Source organism: Thermobia domestica, chromosome 5, assembly GCF_964235325.1.
Source record: "Thermobia domestica chromosome 5, izTheDome1.hap1.1, whole genome shotgun sequence".
In the NCBI taxonomy this organism is placed as follows: Eukaryota; Metazoa; Arthropoda; class Insecta; order Zygentoma; family Lepismatidae; genus Thermobia; species Thermobia domestica.
The window spans coordinates 136,330,931-136,351,574 of NC_137458.1; the positions used below are offsets into that span (position 1 = coordinate 136,330,931).

At 37.6% G+C, this 20,644-nt stretch overlaps 1 protein-coding gene across 1 annotated transcript in view; it reads left to right on the forward strand.

Moving 5' to 3' along the window:
• The first annotated feature begins 255 nt into the window (after positions 1-255).
• Positions 256-20,644, forward strand: part of LOC145686141 (protein YIPF5-like) — a 547,759-nt gene continuing 527,370 nt past the window's right edge. The window contains exon 1 of the mRNA XM_081759129.1: positions 256-375. The gene's annotated coding sequence lies outside the window, so the exon portion shown is untranslated. The remainder of the gene's footprint in view (positions 376-20,644) is intronic.

Sequence of the window (20,644 nt, forward strand, 5' to 3'; positions counted from 1 at the left end):
TAATGAACGTGGTATATTAAAGAGATATTACGACCTAAAAGTATTGGAGGAATTGGAGGTACATAAGGAAACCCAAGGAAACCCACGGACAAGATGTCTAGCAATTACTCACCTTGCGAGGAATCAATCTAAAACACTCTTCACACCACAGGAAAAACATTGTATTACAAGCAACCGCATTCTCTTATAAATATATTTAGAACATAAATATAAAATGTCATTTTAGTCATATTTTTTTTTTCAATCTCGTTACAGGTGAGTAGTGAAATAGCTGATTATTCCTGAATTAATCTGCACTTAGTAACATATCAACCATGGTCGTTAATACATAACACATGTGTTTTAGAAGAAGTTGGAACATCGTCTTACTCATATGTAAGTAAAACTATTTTCATACTTTCTGTTGCCACATCTTATTTTTCTTACATTTAATATTAATTTCTGCAATTTCAAAGTGTACTATAGAAATTGACTAAATCTAATTGTCATTACGTTTATATTTGAGATTACTCATTATTGAGTTATGTCTCACTTATCATACAATGCACTGTCATCTTTCCAGTGTCATAATGAAGAAGTTGATGATGGATGATGGTATACTTCAGTATACTTCAGTATCACTTTGACCTTAGTACGTAGTGTTTTTTCTTCTACAGTTTTAATCTTTAGGTTTATTGTCGATTTTCCCGAAAATTACGAATTCGTTTATACTGTCATATATCACATAATTTTGTATAGCTCCTTGATATGTATCGATTGGTGTATATATATATATATATATATACCAATCGATACATATCAAGGAGGTATATATATATATATATATATATATATATATATATATATATATATATATATATATATCTGGCCTTTGGAGATTTTTTTTTTTTTTTTGAATAAAGGTTAATAACATCACATAATTTATTTCCCTTTATACTGTGTTACTTCTGAGCTGGCAACTCCTGTCGCTAGTGGTTGTAGGGAACTCCAGATAATTAAGAAAGAAAACAAGAGAAGAAGCCGCAACATTTAATCCTCTCCTGTTTCCTTAACTGCCAACGTTAAACTTTTATCGTTATAAGAAAAGTTAACTTGATTGTAGTTACGGTGCTTGTTGTACACAATCAACATGAAATCTTTAGGGGTGTAATTAAATAATGTAATGATACGCTGTGAGAGGGAGTGATTTGGAATTAAAGACTAACAGTAAACAAAGAGGGATTAGAGGAATACATATGTATAAAAACAACCACACGCAAACACATAGTTTATGTTCCCTAAGGGGTTAGAAATTTCTTTTAAATGCTTCTGGTAACTCGAGTTATCTACGTTAGGACTTCTTTCCAAGACCTTTATATAAGCCCATTGCTATCTCATACTCAGGAATAAATTCAGGAGCAAGATGCGCATCAAATTTGTTTTAGTGCCTTACACCGAAAAATATTAATCCTCTCTGAAGTAGGAACTTTAGGTCACGTGTTTACGTGTTCCGATGTTACTGGCTATTTAAGAAACACGATGAGAATGTAATAGTGCAAACAACTTCGTAACTTTGAGAGTAATTTAGTTTCCAAGAATGGAGTAGATCCTGTAAATGTATACAGGCCTACAATGCAACCTATATATCAATCAACTCGTCTTGACAAATGAAAGCGATCCGTACCGAAATTGAACATTTACAGTCACTTATTTCCTGCACAGGGTGATCTGACTTATTTATGCGAGGATGGAGTATATCCGACGATTGCACACCTGTAACCAGGGCCGGATTTAGGGGGGGTGCAAAGGTGCACGTGCAACCCCTTCGTTATAAATATACACTATCTAAAATGAGAAACTAGCAGTGAAAATAGCAACATATTCTGACAATTTCTGACATCATGTTTCCGTTTGAAGCTTAAAAGAAAGCAGAGCTTTGCAAAGGCAATAGTTTAAGTAGATTTTCTGAAGGTTGAAGGAAAAAGATTCACCAAACGAAACAATATAACATTTGTCAAATAGGGAAGAAAACAGAATCCAGGAGGAGAGAAGAACATTTTTTTCTTGCATATCACTTACTCCACCCCCCGCTTTACGTTTCAGTGTTGTCAGGGATAATGAATATTGTCACATGTCACTTTGGAGAGTTTCAGTATGATTGGCTATTTTGGTAGTTATTTGTGCATCCCCCTCAGACAATCCTGGATCCTGCCCTGCCTGTAACATATAATTCAATCAACTTGCCTTGATTAAAAATTGTCCATACCAAAATTGGACACTTCGGTACAAGGTGAGTTGATTGAAATACCTCCCCTCCACGGATAGTAAATTAATTAGAGCGGAATTTCGGTACATGATAACTAATATATATTTTGTAGGAGGATATATTAACTGATTATATACTATAACACGTACATAAAAAAAACTCCCCTTGTACTAGAAGTGTCCAATCGTAGTACTGATTGCTTTCTTTACTATATAGTGCGTGTGTGTGATCGCCGGAAATATCCCACTGCTGGAAAGTAATTAGCAATCTTGTATCGAAAGTGTCGAGTTTTGGTCGAATTCAATCACTTCCTCAAGTTAATGCGAGTATAGTGATATATATATGTTGTATGCAAATTGCTCTCCTGAGATTTCTTTCAAGATAATATTCATATAATTAGGTAATTTCCTTTTAATGCAGTTTATGCATGTCTAGGGGAAAAGCATATGGATAAAATAAAAGCTTGGATAAAATTAATTGAATTCTAAGTATTGTTTCAGACTTCAAACGCCATTTCCGAGAAACTCTCTCTCTTCAATATGATATAGGAATCATTCCTTTTCCCCTGTTTCAACTATTATCGGAATAAAGTTGAAGAGCTACTCTATAACTGGAATTTGCAGAGTACTTATTCAATAGAGAACCAAGCTGTCAATTAATTTATCATTGAAACTGAATTAAGATCAGAGGATACACGCAGAGACACACATACACAAAGTGGTGGTTTCCCTCTATTGCATTGTTCTTTCACATGTGTTGGTTTTCCCAGGGATTTTCTTTCTTCCTTTCTTTCCCCCTTTGCTGTTCGCCCAAATGGCGCCAACAATGTTAGAAATTATTAACTTGCGTAGATCCTTTGCAAGACTTAATAACAGGAAGTATTGAAGAGGTGACAGATGGAATATTCCCTCCCTTCTTTTGTCTTACAGTGTGATGGAGTCATTTGCATATCGAGAGGGAGAGAGTAAGCAATCAATTACCAGCAGCTTGTTTGTAATAGTATCCTTTTCAAACACAATCCTGTATAAGAGAAGCATCGAAAACTGTATTATTTGCTTTTTAGAAATCCTCATATCAGATATTTCGTCATAGAAGTGAAATTGATCGTTGTGCAATACATTTCTGTGAAGTCCTAGCTACGTTATTAGATACACTCTTTACGTGTTGTCTCTGTTAAATTAAATGGAATGAATACTCAATAAGGTTATTAGCTCTCTCGACGAATGAATAGAATAACATATGATCATTGAATGACCTTGAGAGAAAGTATCAAAATGAAAATTGAAGAAAGAAATACAGGGTGTGATTGAAAAGTACCGAAACTTTTTTTAGAACAACAGGTTTATTGAACTTATTTGCAAAAACTGTTAAAATTCTTCAAAATACATTCCTTTTGCGTTAATACAACGCCGGTAGCGGTCTTTCCAGTGTTCAAAACAATTTTTGTAGTCGTTTTCCGGAATGGCTGTAAGCTCCGCGGTTACACTCTTTTGTATCGCATCAACCGACGCGAAACGCTTTCCCTTCATCTTCCCTTTGATGCGAGGGAACAAAAAAAAAGTCTGGGGGAGGCAAGTCTGGACTATAGGGGGTGGGGAAGCACTGGATGCCATGCTTGGCCAGATAGGACGTGCAGATGAAAGCGGTGTGTGCCTCCTCGGTCAACACCTTGGGGACCAGTTTGGCGCGCACCTTCCGCATGTTCAATTCTTCAGTCACAAGTTTTTGCACTGCATAGTATGTCAAATTAAGTTCTTCGCTGATCTCCCGGAGGGTTGTCCGACGGTCCAGGTTAAGGTATTCGCGAACTTGGTCGACGTTTTCATCGGTTTTCGACGTCGACGGCCTCCCAGAGCGTGGTTCGTCATCGGCGTCCTCCCGGCCTTCCCTGAAGGCCTTGTGACACTCAAAGATCCGAGTACGGGACATCACATCTTCCCCAAAGGCTTCCTTGAGCAGGTCCTGGGTCTCGGTGAACGTCTTTTTTAGTTTGACACAAAACTTGATGGCGTAGCGTTGGTCAATCTTTGACTCCATTTTCGGCGCTCTAAAAACGTGACCGACGACCAAAACGACGTTTGCGCGGACAGCAATGCTTTCTCAACCGCTGTTCGCAGCGCACTGGGCCAAGTTCCGCTTGAAAGAGGAAGGTCCCGCGCACATTTTCCCCCACCCTTCACATTTTTCGAACGCCAGGGAGCCACGCGGCGGGAAAAGTTCCGGTAGTTTTCAATCACATCATGTAGGACAACAATAAGATACTTTGTGGTTCGTGGATTTTCTCTTGGTTCTCGCGTTTTATTGCACGTTTCCATTCCATCAATTCTGTCTTAATAATTTTCTTTATTAGTCACCCGTTTTCTGTAGCTTACAGCGAACATTCGTCGAGCGCAATACTGCGACGTTAGTGATACCTAATCCAGTTTTCAATATATGCACCATCCTTTTAGAAGCATTTGTCGTAACGCGGCACGAGGTTTTGTGCATTTGTGTCAAAGAATTCTGCCACGAAGGTCTTGACCCAGAACGTAATAATCGTGTGTAAGTAACTCAGCTGCTCTATCGTACTGTTGTCCTGTCAAAAATCGCATCAGGTATATAAACATCGAAAGGCGTTTTCCATGAGAACGAGGCTGCAGAAAAAAAAATGGTCAAAAATATCTTACTACGGCGTTCATCTGTACAATGGTGCTGTCTGCTGTGAATTGTCTGCGTAATCTTCTGACTGTACTTCCGCTCATGCCATCTGGTTCACATTTTACTCAACTGTAATTGGATCTACTGACAGCTTCTTAACGTTGAGAAATCCGATTGTCGCGCGTACCTCGTATTCGGCGGGAAATTGTATTACCGTACCACAGTTCTCTTACTACTTACTCCACACAACTGCGCTCGGCTAGATATGGCTATACGTTCCTTCATATCTGCGCATGCGCGTCCCGCTCCCAGCATCTTGGGTTACTTTCAAGGATGTGCCGTACTTACCTCGTAGCACAATATTAGAAAGTCATATCCTAAGCCGGAAATGTAATCGAAACAAGTCGTAAACAAATTAACTACCTTTTCAAATTTATTGTGGAAAGCCGTGTATTGCTGGAATCCTGGCTAGTGTTCCTTACAAATATACTTGAGAGAGTCCTTGTCCTCCCAGAGGTGCCAAGAATAATGTACCATGACGCGCAGAGCATCATGGATAATGTGGGTGTAAAGCAGAAATATTTAACTAATTTGGTTTTCCGTCTAAAATTATTTTAGAATTTCATCTGAAGCTATGTAAGATTAATACTACATTAAAACTACCTTGCAGCTTCTCTAATGGACGTCCTTCACGGTAGATAGTGCTTCATTTGGGGTTATAAATTCACCACTTCAAACATTTTCTCTAATATTGGGTCCCTAAGTACTACCAAATCTTGAGAAACTTTATAAAATGTAATAAATCGTTTACTGTGAAACTTCTTTAATTCAGATGGGGAAAAGTCTGCATGGGATTATAGAAATATTCACTGAAAATTTAATAAAAATGATATAATTAATGATTATTCAAGGAGGGAAGCATGTGGAATATTTCATATTATTCTGTGAATTACCCAAAATATTCATATGTTGTATACAAATTACCGAGAATTACGGAGAACCGCTGTGATACTGAATATCCCTTGTTAATTTTATCTTTATCATGTTTAGAGCCATGTGGAATTTGGGAAGATAAGACGAAAGTTTTCTTCTAACTTACTTTTTCATCTCAAACTGACGTATTTTTCCATTTAATACTAAATCATCAAAAATAGTCCATACTTTCTCCTACTGGAAATAATTGAAGTATATATCCCGAGGGAAGTAGTCATTGGTTTCTGGGGGGCATGGTTGGTAATTTTCAAATCTTATTTTTTTCAGTTTTCTTTTCCGAAGTACCACAAAAATCTGGTGAATTCTGCTAAAAGTTTCAAATCATCCCCCGGTACTTCATTCGCGGCAGCGGAAGGAGGGCAGGACAGATATATTTATGGGTATTTATCTAAATATAGGAATGATTTTCATTTCTGTAGGTTGCGGGGAAAGGAAACTACATTAAAGATGAGGAATTAGTAACGCTAAAGATAAAAACATTGATTAAACTAAGATGTTCCATAACTTGGTTTTGAGGAAGTTATAAAAGAAAAACTGGAGCTTGTCATGGGCTTTGCGGATGGGTAATCGTACCCACCACCCAGAACTTTCCAATTGTTTCCAACCCTCTACACAAGCTAAGATAAACTAATTGCGATTAGGTGCTACTCGTAAAGAAACCACGCCCTTTAGAAAACAATGTTCCAGTTCAATCCCTCACAATTTGATTTAATCCTCCCAGACAAAATATTCCGAAAAGAAATACAATATGACTTACTATGCAACCGTAGTTCGTAAGAAAGAATAACGTAAGATACACAGTGTGGTATGTAAATGTGAGTAACCACAATATTTTCCTTCCAAGAGGGCTCGATAACAAGGTTGCACCACCGGTTTCCACTCTAGGCACAATTTAACAGCATAGGAAACTTTTTTCTAGCTAGATATTGGAAATAATGAATGCAGAATTAGCCAAAATTGCAGCTAATAGATAACATTTTCCTGATTAATCATCACGTGGAAATGGGCATAAAATTACTAAATTAGTAACATTGTTTAGGCCATCATTATTCTGGGTTTAAGAAAGCAAAGTTTTGCCCATTGATGGAGTTATGGAAGACAATTGGGAGGCACGTGAATTAAGAAGTAGGAAACTGCAGAGTAGAGATAGTTATAAGTTATGTCACTGGAAGACAAAGTGCTGATCATACAATCAGTATTGAAAGTAAGCTACTAGTACAGTCAATTTAGCCCTGAAAAGCAGTGATGAGAGACAAAATTGCAACAGAATCATTATCAACGATTATTAATCAATTCAATTGTGCTGAAAACGAATACATAAAGTCTACCATTGAATTCCATCTAATAAGGTCTGAAATTCATCATTTAACATGATACCTAACAAAATACTATATACGGTGTATTAAATGATGAAAAAATAGAATTTCGGGACTCTGGCAACCCTTGTACTCACCATACGCTGACAAAATTATGCTAATGTGTAGCAAACACATTTATGACAATATTATATAAAAAGCAACCATTGCTGCAATACAAAGCGAGACAAAAATTTATAACGAAATTGTTATAAAAAGGCCCTATATATAGTGCTTTCAACGGATCGGGTCGGGTCGGGTCGGGTTGAAGACCGACCCGACCCGTCACCCAAATTGACTGACCCGACCCGATGACCCGACACGACTGACCCGAACCGTGATCCGACCTCATTGACCTGACCCGACAACCCGACCCGAGCTGACCCGATTGACCCGACCCGAATAACCCGACCCGAGCTGACCCGACTGACCCGACCCGACAACCCGACCCGAGTTGCCTGACCCGACCCGACCCGTAACCCGATCCGACTCGGGTCGGGTCAACCCTATCCGTTTGAGAGCACTATGGTCACGACACTGGGTGAACGCCAAAATGCACTCCCATTGGGAATTAAACCCGGACCACGTGTACCGAAGTCTTACACGTTAACTACTAGCTAGATCGAGCGGGGGATTTGTATATGCATTTTAATGAATATTTCGCACTTTTGAGGTTTGGTTACTTTTTTTTATAACTGATACCAATGTCCGACGTGGGAATTTTTTTTCTTGCTTTAGTTCTATGTGACGAAATTTTTATTCAAGGTCAGTATTCTCACCTGCTTGGACGGCAGGGGGTTTTCTCGGAAGGCAATAGCAAGAGTCTCTTGGCGGAGACAAAAGGAAATCGTTTAACTACAATGATAAGGGTTGAGGAAACAGGAGAACACCTGTGATTTTTTCCAAGCCTTCAACTTTCATTCGAAAATAGGTTCTTATGATTCCGGGATCCGTGCCACTTTGATTTTTCTTTCTTGGTAATTAAAACGTATTTTATAGTATATATAGTTGCACATAAGAAGATACATAATATGAATTTTGTAATTTAAAATTTAAAAATACAGTATGATAATTAATTATAAAGTACTAATTTTATTTCATTACTTTCAGCCCAACAAATGAAATTCAAACAATTCATTCCCTGGGTCTTGGTCATCAATACTGCGTCTTATTCTTTGTCTTGCAGTCAAGTCTTGGTCCTGCATTTCGTAGTTTTGGTGGTCTTTCATGCTATACAAGAGCCAAGAATGCTCGCCTCATCGGTACAAATAAAGGCCAAGTGTGATTTTGATTATGGTCATCGGCGCAAATCTATCAAACATTGGGGGGACTGGTAAGACCGTTCCCATATTATATATGTATGTATAAATATGTATGTATAAGCGATGTTCAAAATATTTATGAAGTTGAAAAACAATGCTGTGAAGGATCAGAGGAGCAGAATTGTCTTCAGTGACATATTTAGGGGGCAATCGGACTCAAGCTCCCCCCGAAATAAATTTGTTAGATTTTCGCATTTCACGTACAACAATGATCCTTCTTACCATTTCTAAGAATTTCATTGACTTTCCATTTTCTTATGGTCTTTTTTTCAGAAATAATACTGTATTTGTCAAATTTCATTCAATGTAAGAACTGCATCCTTTTGTTCTTTCTTTCGTCCTTTCTACTTTTTCTGTTTCTTTTTCTTGATGTTGTTTTCTTTCATTTCGCCTATCATACTTTATCGACCGTTGTCAGTTGTGATTCAAGTTGGCCGTCATCAGTAACACCAAAACTAAGAGGAGATAATAAGCGAAACTGGTGTTCCACACCAACTTGAGCGGATATCAACATGAAAGGACTTTAGTTATTATAACAAAAGAAAAATTATATCGTTTGGTTATTTTGAAAAGAAAGAAATGTTTGAATGAAAGAAAATCGAAACGGGGGAATAATTAACTCGGGAAATTAGGCCAAGAGGATGCTTCCTTTTTCTTGTATGAATATAATAAAGGGTTAGATTCACTCCTAAATTTTTGTCGGTCTGCAATTCTTGCCATTATAACTTCAATTTATGCATAAAACACCGTGTGCGTGGGTTTTCTCGGGGTTCTCCCGTTTCCTTACACTTTCTTCATTCCACCATTTCATTCATTACTCATCATCACCGTCTCCTTTAGCCTAACCGGCATAACCGTGGGACGTAAGACACAAAGATTTCAATTTATGCATAAACTAAAATATATTTAATTCTCAAACTCAGGTGGGCAATTGCCCACTTCCTTCTTTGTGTTGGGCATAGCTCCTCGAAACAAAATCCTAAATACGCCATTGGTTTGTCTTCAACATTGGGAGGTGGGCAGATTTGAGGCTTATTCTAGAGAAGGGAGAAGAAACTCTTATTACGGTAGATGAATCTGATTTCTGAGGTGAACCTGTTGTAGAGTATATTATATATTAGGCGATGTAGAGTATAGCATAGCTCACAAATCTCTGCCGCGGTTGACGGCAGAAAAGAATTAGAATCGCGGCAGAGATTCGTGAGCTAAGCTCTACATATCAGTATTACAAATCACTGCCGTGAACACATTCTGCAATCTGAATACATGCATATTTATAATTGGTATGTTTCTAATTAGGCATCCACAAAGATCAACGTTAAAATTGTTTTATAATAATATAATAATATAAATAATGACTTCCCCAAAACTATGAAGAAGGAATATCAATTATGTACGACGCAACAACACTCTTATTTGAGCAAAATCATGATCATCTCAATAGTATTACAGGAATCGTTACAGAAATCTGACGCATGTCATATACTCTTTAGTTAACATATGTAACCTTAAGATTATGGAGAAAAATATTGCAGCAATGAATTATTTTCTTTGCTTACGAAGCATCCTCCCTCAAAAGAAAAATTGGGACACGCGGAAAGTACGTAGGAACAAACCATGGTTCGAAATAGCAGAGAAGAGAAAACAGGCAAAATTACGTTGGCTACAAAATCCGAATGAAATAACTACACAAAATTTCGTTGATATCAGGCGGGAAACTTCCAAAACTTTTAGAACAAAAAAACGCGATTTTTTGAAAGCTAAACTTAAGGAACTTGAAGATAACAGTAAAAATAAAAACATTCGGGACATGTATAAAAGGATCAATAAATTTGAGAAAGGCTATCAACCTCGTGCTTATATTAACAAAAGCTCATGGAACAGTTCTCACTGATACAGACAGCATTTTAAATAGATGGAAAGATTTCTTTGACGATTTGCTTAACACGCAACCAAAAACTAATGTGAGTGGAGAAAGGGAGATACATACCGTAGAACCGTATATTCCAGAACCCAACCGAATAGAAGTAGAAATCCCTATAAAGAAATTAAAGAAACACAAATCTCTGGGTGTAAACGAAATTCCGGTTGAGCTAATTTTAGCTGGAGCGAAACATTGTGGAATAAGATACACAAACTCATCCTTTTTATCTACAACAAGGAAGAATTGCCACAAGAGTGGAAAGAATCAATCATTGTTCCAATCCACAAGAAAGGCGACAAAATTGACTAATAATTATCGAGGCATTTCTCTTCTGTCAACATCCTATAAAATCCTTTCAAACATTCTACTGTATTAGCAAGATTGACCCCATACGCAGATGAAATTATTGGAGATTATCAGTGCGGATTTAGACGAAATCGATCAACTATCGACCAAATATTTACCATTCGCCAAATACTCGAAAAGAAGTGGGAATACAGTAGCTCGATACATAAATTATTTATTGATTTTAGGAAGGCTTACGACTCGGTTAGGAGAGAAACATTGTACAACGTTCTTACAGATTTTGAAATACAGAAAAAGCTAATTAGATTAATTAATGCATGTTTAAATTAATCCCAAAATAAAGTCCGGGTAGGAAAATTTTTGGCCAGGAGGTTTCACGTACAGAATGGCCTGAAACAAGAAGATGAGTTGTCGCCATTATTATTCAACTTTGTCCTGGAATACGCTATAAGGAAAATCAAAGATAGCAAACAGGGGCTAGATTTGAACGGTTTTCAACAGTTCACGCTTACGCTGCGTACGCGAACGTTATGCGTACGCTGATTATGTAAATTTAATAGGAGATGATAGGAGAACAATAGAAAGAAATGCAGAGGTCTTATTAAACGCTTGCAGGGACATGGGTTTAGAAGTAAATGCAGAGAAAACTAAATACATGGAAATGCGTCGAGACCGTAATACGGCAAGTTATGAATGCGTTAAAATATTAAATAATACTTTTGATAAAGTGGATACTTTCAAGTATCTAGGATCAATATTAACAAAGGAAAATCTTATTCACGAAGAAATTAAATGTCGACTAAAAACAGGGAATTCGTGTTATTATTCAGTTCAGTTCTTATTGTCGCGAATTCTGTCGAGGAATTTGAAGCTTAAAATATATAAAACGATAATAATTCCTGTTGTTCTGTATGGTTTCGAAACAAGGTCGCTTACTCTCAGGGACGAACATAGATTGAAAGTATTTGAGAACAAGATCCTGAGACGAATATTCGAACCCAAGAGGAACAGGAATGGGGAATGTCGGAAACTTCATAACGAGGAACTACATAAATTTTACGGCTTACCAAATATTGTTAGGGTCATCAAGTCTAGGAGGCTTAGGTGGGCAGGACATATGGCCAGGATGAAAGAAAGTATTAACGCTTTCAAAGTGATAGCCGTAAGACCAATCGGAAAACGAACATTAGGAAGACCTAGGTGCAAATGGGAAAACAATATTGAGGTGGATCTCGCAAAAATAGGAATACAAAGTAGAAACTGGATCTAGTTGGCTAAGGATAAAAGTCAGTGGAGAGCTTTTATGAATGAGGCATTGAATCTCCGGGTTCCATAGGCTATAAGTTGCTTACGAAGCATGAGTAGATGCCTAGGCTGATAGATACTACAAATAGATGAAATGCGCATTTACTGAAAAGATGAGTTCTACTGACATTGGATAGTCTATATACTTCTCGTGTGCTAGGGCCTAGGTGAGAGGAGGAGATAAGATTTCACAACCAGCTTATTGTCACGCACATTCGCACGCCTTCATTTTCATTAAAAATGGAAAAGCCAAGAGAAACCAATTTCATATCACTTTCCTTTGTGACAGTCGAACACAAATCATCACACTTATTTGCAAAAAGCACTTTTCAAATTGGATTATTGGGAGAGCCTCCAGTTCCAATGTTGGGGGGACATGTCTCCCCATTTCCCCGGAATTTGTGCCCTTACCTACAGCTGAAATAAATTTCCAGCATGAGGAGAGGGGCATATCCTCCTCTGGCCTTTATCGCAAATTGTGCCCAAGTAGCGGAAGTGGAATTAATACATATTGATGAGACTACTAAATGCACTAGAGCTCGAAGTACAGGTTGAAGTACTATAGAATAAGACTCTTATTTAAAAAATGGAAAAGCCAGGAGAAATCAATTTCATCTTACATTCCTTTATGACCGTCGGACACAAATCATCACACTTATCCCAAAAAGCACTTTTCACGTCAGATTATTGGGGGAACAGTCCCCCCCCCAGGTTCAAGATTGGGGGGACATGTCCCCCTCGTCCCAACGAGATTTGCGCCAGTGATTATGGTCTTTCATACTATACGGAAAGCAAGAAAATATGCTCATCGCTACTTGGTGATCACCAAAACAAGGCCAAGAGCAAGATTACTATACAATTCGTCTTGCATATCCGATCTTTATCTTGTTCTTGTATCTATGTCCTTGGGCTTGGTGAAATCAGTTTAAGGTCCCTCGATTCTGCACCGAGGCTAAGGGATACGGTGACCATGAGAAATTAATGAAATGGTGGAATGAAGAAAGTGGGAGGAAACAGAACCCCGAGAAAACCCACTACACGGCGTTTCTCCACCACAAAGCCTACTTAGCACAAGCTGGGATCGAATTATGGACAGCATGCACCAGAGATGAATTCTCTACCACTGAGCCACCGCAGCCCTGCTTAAGCTTGGTCGTCCATATCCAATCTTTCTTTTAGCCTTGCTTAAACAACTTCTAGTTTTGTTCTAAATCCAGACTCCATATTGGCGTAGATATTAATATTACAGTCGATTGGTAAAATCAATCTTCCACATTTACAAATTAAAGTACACACAAGTACAAAAATAAGCATTTACCATAAAAACACTAGCTGAAAGTGTTCAAAATAGATTTATGGCTTATATAAAATCAATTGAAAATTGCTATTTTTAATGAGGCAGCTAGTGAAAAACAGCAGCTTTCGACTCCAGCCGAGTTTAAGCTCAACCTAAACTCAGTTAACCAAAGTGAGCTGACCCGACTGACCCGACCCGATAACCCGACCCGAGCTGACCCGATTGACCCGACCTGACAACACGACCCGAGCTGACCCGATTGACCCGACCCGAATAACCCGACCCGAGTAGCCTGACCCGATAACCCGACCCAAGCTGACCCGACTGACCCGACCCGAGTTGACCTGACCCGACCCGTTTGAGAGAACTACCTGTATATCATTTTCGAAGGGTGTGGCAGACCTTCGTGTTGGTGGCCCTGGTGACCCTCCTAATTATCACAGTATCATGATTAATACATCGTTGGAAAGCTTATGGAACACAGATTACACGGAGATAATATTTTTGCAATTCCCGCTGTATTTGTAGAAGAAGAAGAAGAGGAAATCTTCCTGAAAATAAATTTAATTTGCGTAAAAAACTGAGTCTAAAACAATTGGCCGATTTTGCCTTCCCGTCCTCCCACATATAGGCTAAGCAACAAGTACACATACAGGGTGTTACCATGTAGTGGACTACTTCATTGCTTCACATACCAATGTTTATGAGTGTATCCCCAACGGGGGAATAGCCCCCTAAAAAACCTGATACAAAAAACAAAACAAACTTTACCCTTTCCCTTGATTGATACCAAAGTTAGCTTAAGTAGGGGCTGAGCTATTGAGGCTTAAATCATAAAAGCAGCAGTTGCGTCAATGGACGTTTAAATGTTAGCCACTGCTGCAATTGATGGTAGACACGCAGACTGTGATACGATCAAGCATCTTCAGTGCGCGGCAGTACTTCAGGTTTCACGTGGAAAGTATTTGTGGCCACTTTTCTGGTGAATATCCGCAAAAGAAGTTGCTGCAATATTTCAACTGGCTGTCCACCATATAACAGATCTACTACAGCTTTATGTCTCCCTTCGCAGCCGCCTGCGCTTTGACTATTGATGCTTTAATGCATGGTTTCAAAACTCTTCTCATTTACCTAATAATTTAAAGGCTTCTGGTTTTCCTATTGTTTATAGTCTTGATGTCGTGTCACATTCCAGAACTGCGTAGAAAAATAATATGTTGTCGCAAACAGTATCACGTAAGCCTTTTGTAAGTTTTAATATCATATATTAATACATCTTTCGTATTCTTCTTTGGTTCAGAGCATAGGTTCAAATTGTGAGGAATGTCTGGTATATAAGGAATAAGTAAGACAAGAAAATCTGTGTCGTCATCAACAACTGCTGTGTCTTTTTGAGCAGCATTGAGCGCCTCACGAATAATCTGCAAATCGGTATTACTGTTTCATAAACAACAGAAGCCCCAGTAAGAAGCGACCTAGAAGTGTAACAAACTGGCTTGACTTTGTATTGGAATCAAAAGTAACCACTGGAAACACTGATTGTGTTTGAATCTGACGATAATGGTGGGCTCGGACTTTTGTAGAATTCTCTTTATTGTATCCATCAAACACTGCAGTTGTATTGCCATATCGTCGCTTCACATATGAGACGTACGAAATATATATTTCTTCAAAAAGTTTCATTATAATTTCATGGAATTCGATATATTAGACTTCCACAGTCAATTACATACTGAACATTTCCACTTGGTATTTGACTATGTATATTTATTTGTTGTAAATTATGTATACACTTATGTAAGGACTGTTACAGCAAGAATTGTATTGGATTTTCTTCATCAATGTCTGTACGACTCATATTATGACATTCTTATAATATTACTGCTGCTGTTTTTCGGAAAGTCAAAATATTTTATTTTTTACCGATACTACATATCATGATGGGTGAGAAAAGAACACTTTTAGATATTATTAGGAAGAGGAAGAGAAACTGGTTGGGACATTGCCCAAGAAGAGATTGTATCATGAGGGACGTCCTAGAGGGTATGGTGGTGGGAAAGAGAAGGAGGGGGCGAAGGATACTACAATTAAAGGATGATATAAAAACAGAAAGATCATACGTGAAGACGAAGAGGTTAGCGGAGGACTGTGGAGCATGGAAGCTTCTTAGCTGCTGCAAGTGACCTGCCAATAAAGGCAGAATACGTATGATGATGATGATGATGATGATGACATATCATGAGATCATTACCAAAATGTTCAAGTAGCTACTGTTGCATGTTTTTGGTGCTGTATGAGTAACCCTGGCAAGTGGTAAGTGCTCTTCCATTTTCTTGATCAAGTTTACTCCTGTTAACTGCTCCTCATCGGTTTCTTTTAGGTATTTGGCAGTGACAGTGAATGCATCAAGCCGAAATTTGTCTTCAGAAGGCCCGCATTTGTTAGTGGCCTCTTCTTGAAATTATGCAGGAGTTCCTTTTCCATGGGGCAAGTTATGTTTACGATTTGCTTCTATTGAGGTTCACAGTACCAGTTTCAAATAAAACACAGCAAAGCTCCGCAACTTCAAATACCATCATTGTGAAAGCAAAAGAAATTTTTTCTTACATAATGCTAGCCTGCAGGCTAGCTATCCTGTAGAGGGCGACACTCTCTTTAAGGGAAGGGTTGCATAGGAACTATAGGGATGTGGAATTACGGGCGTTGGGATATGAGACTTTCTTTATTAAACAATTATTTCAGATGTCAGGTCATTATGGTCTTTGCGGCCCTAATCATCAGTGAGGCAGAGGATACACAAGACATATAGGAGAACACATAGCATACATACGTTGTGTATTACAGAACAATTTGATTAATAGTATTGTATTTATATTGATGATTATGAGGGATGGAATGAGTGCAGATGACGCCACAACACGTAGGGAATGTTAGCGGAACAAATGCGGGTTATCTTCTGCCTAGGGGCGACGCTAGGCCAATGAAGACGAGGGAGGCTCTGTTAGATACACAGGGTGATCACTGTGCTTGATGCGATGGAAAAATATGCGGAAGATGGACATGCAATCGATGATCCTGCAATAGTTCTAGGTCGGGATGGTTTGGCAGCAAGGTATAACAGTACAATGTAAACAGCAAATTTAGAGGGAGATGGTAATATCGAGGGCGAGCAGATGAAATGGCAAGGTAGTGCATAGTGGCTAGGAGAAGTGGTTGCTGCTGCATATATCGGACTTCAGGACGATGCCTGATGAACTTCAGGCGAAGAGATTCGAGATGGTAAAGTAATGTAGGGAAAGTAATGAGTAAATATAGGTATCTAGAAGAACTGGGAAGAGAAATGCGGTAAGCAATGCGGAAGGCATGACGTTCAAATGTTGCAAGTTAGGAGTAGTAGGAGGCAAGAGCTGATAGCCAAATACTTTATAGATGTTGAGAACCATGGTTGAAGTGAGGCCCCAGGTAGAGCCAGTTGGACATTTAAGGAGATTCAGACGATTATATACTTTGGTTTTGATATAGTTAAGATGAGGAAGCTAGGTGAGATGGTGGACAAAATCAATACCAAGGTAAGTAACAGTTTTAGATGGACGGATTGGTGCATCTTTAATTTTCAGAGAAAGAAGTAATGGATTCCTGTGGGTCTTGCGTGGCGGCAGAAATACTATGTCCTGTGTTTTCGAAGCATTTATGGTGAGATGCAATTTATGACGCCAGTGCGAAAAACGATTTATAGATTGTTGTAAGATGATGTTGATATGGCTGATGGTGCGACCAAGGGCAAAGAAGGCTGTATCATCTGCATACTTGAAAATATACACATCGTCTGGAAGAGAAGGAAAATCGGAAACAAACCGTAAATACAGCAAAGGGGACAGAGCTGAGCCTTGTGGGACACCAGAATTTAGGAAGATAGGATGTGATAGGTGATTGTTGATATTAACATACGTGATAAAAGGTGAAAAATGAAGCAAATGTAAGACATGGGTAATTTAAGCTTGATGAGTTTGAAAATAACTACAAGATGCCAGACTTCATCGAATGCTTTTTCTAGGTCGAATAGAACAAGTCAGGATTGACGAACTGAATTATAGTGAGATGTAATGAGAGTGGTTAGACGTTGAAGCTGATCGTCAATGGAAATGACGGGCGGAATCCGGCTTGAAAAGAGGGAATGAGATGACGTGCGTGGAGGTATGGATGAAGTCTGTTGACAAGAATGCGCTCAAGAATTTTGCTAAAAGTGGAAGTAAGTTGTATAGGTCGGCATGAAGAGATGGCGCTGGGAGGTTTGTTTGGTTTCGGAAACATGAGGGTTTTGGCGATCTTCCATTCAGCAGGGAAAAAGCCAGAGCAGAAGAAACAAGAAGCACGGAATATATAAAATATATTACATACATTTTGGAAGAGAGTTTAAGTGTACGATTACCCTATAAACGAAGTGTAGATTTTGACATCACAATTTAGTGTAAGTTTAATTGCTAAATCTTATTATTTCAGATTCAGCAAGATAATGAGAAAGCAAGAAAAATAACGTCATTTTTCTAACAAAGAATATAGATGGCTCTAGCGCCCTCTAGTGAACATTTGTAAAGTATGAAATGTCGTTCAATATGCGATTTGTCACATTTTGTGAAATATCATGTTGAATTTCAGGCCTTATCAGATGGGATTCAATAGTAGACTTTATGCCATTATTTTCAACATAATTCAATTCAAACCAAGGACCCAATGCACCAAAACCGCAAGCTCTACCAATGAGCTACCGCTGCTTTCTGATTATAAAATGAATAGGTAATTCTATCAAGAATAATATTACAAAAGACAAGGTAATTTGGAACCTTCATTAAAAGAGAAAAATATATCAGAGTATCACTATATACAACAAATAAAATTATGCTTCCGACAAGACACTTGAATTCCTGAAAATCAAAAGTGACAAATTCCATCCTTCTCTTATCGATACAAGGAATTGTTGTCAAGTCAATAAAGAAATAAATTTCTGTGAAACCAGCGCGATCAAGATAAAAAGAAGAATAAAATTTTGTCATCTATCTTCGGAGAAGCAATAGGCCAGAGGTTGGGTTTCTTACTCCACCCCACATACTAATCGGCTTTTATTTGCACATATGAGCCGCCTATAATTAGTGATGTGAGGTGGAAAATTTTCCGTTATATTTTTCCGGAAAATTTTCCGTTCTAATAAAATATCAGTAATGAAGTAACAATTCCTCAGCAATCATAAAATTGTTTGAATTCATGTATAGAAATGTTAAAAAGTGAAAGATCGTTTAAAGAATCTGAAAATTTTCATGGCTCAGACAATTTTCAGTACTATGTAAGAACAAATGAAACAGTTTTTCATGAATCGAAATATTTTCTCTTATATGGAAAAATTGAATAACTTCGGTTTTTATGTCGGAAAATTTTCATCATTTTGAAGCAAAAACTAAAACAGCTTTTTGTGAATCGGAAAGTTTTTTTGCTCTGTAGAAACAAGTGAAAGGAATTTTTATGAATCGGAAAATTTTCATCACAATGTAGAAACAAGTGTGGAAAAAAAACTTTTCATAATCCGGAGAATTATGGATATTGTGTATAGTGATGTTAGGTGGAAAATTTTCCACTATATTTAACTGCACATAGAGTTACAAAATTGAATTACTGTAGAAGAAAGTTAGTCAGCAACAAATTATAATTTTCCAATTAGCTTTCGGGAACGGGAAAATTTTCTAATATTTCAAGTTGAGAAGTAAAATTTTACACAGTGCTTCTCTCTCTCTCTCTTCCTCTGCGAGCTCCTTCGTTGCTAAGCGGTTAGCATACGCGCCTTTGGCATGCAAGACCTTTCTTTGATTCCCAGCGGGAGCTCATGTAGTTCGGATTCCACGTTAATTAGTTGGTCCCGTCTTATATGGTCTCGCTGCTGAGAAGGACGTTAAACTCAAAATCAACTCAATTCAACTTCTCTCTCTCTCTCTCTCTCTCTCTCTCTCTCTCACACACACACACACACACACACACAGAGAGAGAGAGAGAGAGAGAGAGAGAAAGAGAGAGAGAGAAACACTGTATATTTTTACTTTCCAACTTAAAATAGAAAATTTTCTGGTTTCCGAAAGCTAACTGGAAAATTATAATTTGTTGCTGTCTAACTTTCCTCTACAGGAGTTAAATTTTATAGCTGAATGTGCAGTTAAATATAGTGGAAAATTTTCCGCCAAATATCACTATACATAATATCCAAAATTCTCCGGATTATGAAAAGTTTTTTTCACTTGTTTCTACATCGTGATGAAAATTTTCCGATTAATGAAAATTCCCTTCACTTGTTTCTACAGAGAAATAAAATTTTCCAATTCGCAAAAAGTTGATTTAATTTTTGCTTCAAAATTATGAAAATTTTCCGACTCATGAAGAGTTCTTTAATTTTTCCATACAAGACAGAAAATATTTCGAATCATGAAAAATTGTTTCACTTGTTCTTACATAGTACTGAAAATTGTCTGAGCGATGAAAATTTTCAGATTCTTTAAACGATCTTTCACTTTTTAACATTTCTATACATGAAGTTGATTGATTTTATGAATACTGAGGAATTGTTACTTGATCACTGATATTTGTTAAGAAGGGAAAATTTTCCAGAAAAATATAGAAGAAAATTTTCCACCTCACATCACGGCTAAACAACGATGTAGGAATAAGTGGAGTATGTTTTTATGAATCGGAAAATTTTCCGTTTGAAAATTTTCCGGAAAATTTTCATCACTGTATAGGATAGTCAATTTTTCGATTCATGAAAAATTGTTTCACTTGTTCCTACATAGTACTGAAAATTGTCTGAGCCATGAAAATTTTCAGATTCTTTAAACGATCTTTCACTTTTTAACATTTCTATACATGAAGTTGATTGATTTTATGAATACTGAGGAATTGTTACTTGATCACTGATATTTGTTAAGAACGGAAAATTTTCCAGAAAAATATAGAAGAAAATTTTCCTCTTCACACCACGGCTAAACAACGATGTAGGAATAAGTGGAATATGTTTTTATGAATCGGAAAATTTTCCGGAAAATTTTCTGTTTCAAAATTTTCCGGAAAATTTTCATCACTGGCTATAATGTATTTTAACAGCATATATTTTAAATATAACTAAATCATCAACTGGAAGTTTTTGATAAGGATGAGAGGAAAATGGTCATGGGAGGACTGAGTGTCTTACTGCTTGAGCCCTACAAATCTGGCTTCAGTTAATGG